Source organism: Lethenteron reissneri, chromosome 49 (assembly GCF_015708825.2).
Source record: "Lethenteron reissneri isolate LAM-NWPU_2019-01 chromosome 49, ASM1570882v1, whole genome shotgun sequence".
NCBI classification, from domain to species: domain Eukaryota; kingdom Metazoa; phylum Chordata; class Hyperoartia; order Petromyzontiformes; family Petromyzontidae; genus Lethenteron; species Lethenteron reissneri.
This window is the reverse complement of record NC_083827.1, coordinates 5,643,555-5,647,391: the sequence shown is the minus strand read 5'-3', so window position 1 is coordinate 5,647,391 and position 3,837 is coordinate 5,643,555.

Sequence of the window (3,837 nt, the reverse complement as noted above, 5' to 3'; positions counted from 1 at the left end):
GATGTTTACACACCGCACCAGGTACTCATTTGAGGCTGAGTTGACCTAGGGGGAGGCCCAGGACCGGTTCAGATAATCGTCACCGGTGTTGTCCGTGAGCGGGAATCGAACCCGGGTCGCCAGCTTCGTAGCGCAGCGTGGCGCTAACCGCTACACCACCGCTCCCCACTGCCCTACACACACACAGGAACACACACACACACAGGAACACACACACACAGGAACACACACACACACAGACACACACACACACAGGAACACACACACAGGAACATACACACACACAGGGACACACACACAGGGACACACACACACAGGAACACACACACACAGGAACACACACACACACACAGGAACACACTTAGACACACACACAACACACTTAGACACACAGGAACACACACACACAGGAACACACACACACACACCAACACACACACACAGACACACACACACAGGAACATACACACACAGGAACACACACACGGGAACACACACACAGGAACACTCACACACAAGAACACACACACACACAGGAACACACGCACAGGAACACACACACACACAGGAACACACACACACAGGAACGCACACACACAGGAACACACACACAGGAACACACACAGGAACACACACACAGGAACACACACACAGGAACATACACACACGAACACACACACAGGAACACACACACAGGAACACACACGCGCGTCTTCCCGTAGTCATCCAGGTGGTAAAGATGCAAATGCAGGGATCACAAACTCACGGCGCGTCACAGCCACTTACGTGACAGCTCCTCCGCTCTTCAATTTTTTAAGGGGCCCCCACCACCCCACGCCCCCCACCCTCCACGCCCCCCTCTTGAAATTCTGATCAAAGGGGGGCTCGTGGGGCGGGGGTGATGAGGGGTGGAGAGGATAGCGGGGCACGTGGGGGGAGGGGGGTGTGTGTAGGAATTGGAGGGGTGTGGAGATGTAGCAGCAGTGGGATACAGCAACCTGTCTGTGTCCTGTCGAGGTATTTAACATCTCGCCGCGGTGGCTAGGAGATGTTAACTACCTCGCCTGGTATACAGGAGGTCGTGGGTTCGATCTCGACCCTGACGCCTGCAGTATTTTTGAGTTTAAGGTGTTTCTCTTGCATCATCATCACGGTGGCTAGGAGATGTTAACTGCCTCGCCTGGTATACAGGAGGTCGTGGGTTCGATCTCGATTATGACGCCTGCTGTATCTTGGAGTTTTCGTGTCTCTCTCTCATCATCATCATCATCACGGTGGCTAGGAGATATTAACTACCTCGCCTGGTATACAGGAGGTCGTGGGTTCGATCTCGACCCTGACGCCTGCTGCTGTATATTTTGAGTTTAAGGTGTTTCTCTTGCATCATCATCACGGTGGCTAGGAGATGTTAACTGCCTCGCCTGGTATACAGGAGGTCGTGGGTTCGATCTCGATTATGACGCCTGCTGTATCTTGGAGTTTGCGTGTCTCTCTCTCATCATCATCATCATCACGGTGGCTAGGAGATATTAACTACCTCGCCTGGTATACAGGAGGTCGTGGGTTCGATCTCGACCCTGACGCCTGCTGCTGTATATTTTGAGTTTAAGGTGTTTCTCTCGCATCATCATCACGGTGGCTGGGAGATGTTAACTACCTCGCCTGGTATACAGGAGGTCGTGAGTTCGATCCCGACCCTGACGCCTGCTGCTGTATATTTGGAGTTTGCGGTGTTTCTTTCGCATCATCATCACGGTGGCTAGGAGATGTAAACTACCTCGCCTGGTATACAGGAGGTCGTGGGTTGGATCTCGACCCTGACGTCTGCTGTATATTTTGAGTTTAAGGTGTTTCTCTCGCATCATCATCACGGTGGCTAGGAGATGTTAACTACCTCGCTTGGTATACAGGAGGTCATGGGTTCGATCTCGATTATGACGCCTGCTGTATCTTGGAGTTTGCGTGTCTTTCTCTCATCATCATCATCATCACGGTGGCTAGGAGATGTAAACTACCTCGCCAGGTATACAGGAGGTCGTGAGTTCGATCCCGATCTTGACGCTTGTTGCATATTTGGAGTTTGCGGTGTTTCTCTCGCATCATCATCACGGTGGCTAGGAGATGTTAACTACCTCGCCTGGTTTACAGGAGGTCGTGAGTTCGATCCCGACACTGACGCCTGCTGCTGTATATTTGGAGTTTGCGGTGTCTTTCTCTCATCATCATCACGGTGGCTAGGAGATGTTAACTACCCCGCCTGGTATACAGGAGGTCATGGGTTCTATCCCGACACTGACGCCTGCTGCTGTATCTTGGGAGTTTGCGGTGTCTTTCTCTCTTCATCATCACGGGGGCTAGGAGATGTTAATTACCTCGCCTGGTATACAGAAGGTCGTGAGTTAGATCCCGATCTTGACTCCTGTTGCATATTTTGAGTTTGCGTCTCTCTCTCATCATCATCATCATCACAGTGGCGAGGAGATATTAACTACCTCGGCTGGTATACAGGAGGTCGTAAGTTCGAACCCGACCCTGACGCCTGCTGTATCTTGGAGTTTGCGTGTCTTTCTCTCATCATCATCATCATCACGGTGGCTAGGAGATGTTAACTGCCTCGCCTGGTATACAGGAGGTCGTGGGTTCGATCTCGATTATGACGCCTGCTGTATCTTGGAGTTTGCGTGTCTCTCTCTCATCATCATCATCATCACGGTGGCTAGGAGATATTAACTACCTCGCCTGGTATACAGGAGGTCGTGGGTTCGATCTCGACCCTGACGCCTGCTGCTGTATATTTTGAGTTTAAGGTGTTTCTCTCGCATCATCATCACGGTGGCTGGGAGATGTTAACTACCTCGCCTGGTATACAGGAGGTCGTGAGTTCGATCCCGACCCTGACGCCTGCTGCTGTATATTTGGAGTTTGCGGTGTTTCTTTCGCATCATCATCACGGTGGCTAGGAGATGTAAACTACCTCGCCTGGTATACAGGAGGTCGTGGGTTGGATCTCGACCCTGACGTCTGCTGTATATTTTGAGTTTAAGGTGTTTCTCTCGCATCATCATCACGGTGGCTAGGAGATGTTAACTACCTCGCTTGGTATACAGGAGGTCATGGGTTCGATCTCGATTATGACGCCTGCTGTATCTTGGAGTTTGCGTGTCTTTCTCTCATCATCATCATCATCACGGTGGCTAGGAGATGTAAACTACCTCGCCAGGTATACAGGAGGTCGTGAGTTCGATCCCGATCTTGACGCTTGTTGCATATTTGGAGTTTGCGGTGTTTCTCTCGCATCATCATCACGGTGGCTAGGAGATGTTAACTACCTCGCCTGGTTTACAGGAGGTCGTGAGTTCGATCCCGACACTGACGCCTGCTGCTGTATATTTGGAGTTTGCGGTGTCTTTCTCTCATCATCATCACGGTGGCTAGGAGATGTTAACTACCCCGCCTGGTATACAGGAGGTCATGGGTTCTATCCCGACACTGACGCCTGCTGCTGTATCTTGGGAGTTTGCGGTGTCTTTCTCTCTTCATCATCACGGGGGCTAGGAGATGTTAATTACCTCGCCTGGTATACAGAAGGTCGTGAGTTAGATCCCGATCTTGACTCCTGTTGCATATTTTGAGTTTGCGTCTCTCTCTCATCATCATCATCATCACAGTGGCGAGGAGATATTAACTACCTCGGCTGGTATACAGGAGGTCGTAAGTTCGAACCCGACCCTGACGCCTGCTGTGTATTTGGAGTTTGCGTTGTTTCTCTCTCTCATCATCATCACGGTGGCTAGGAGATGCTAACTACCTCGCCTGGTATACAGAAGGTCGTGAGTT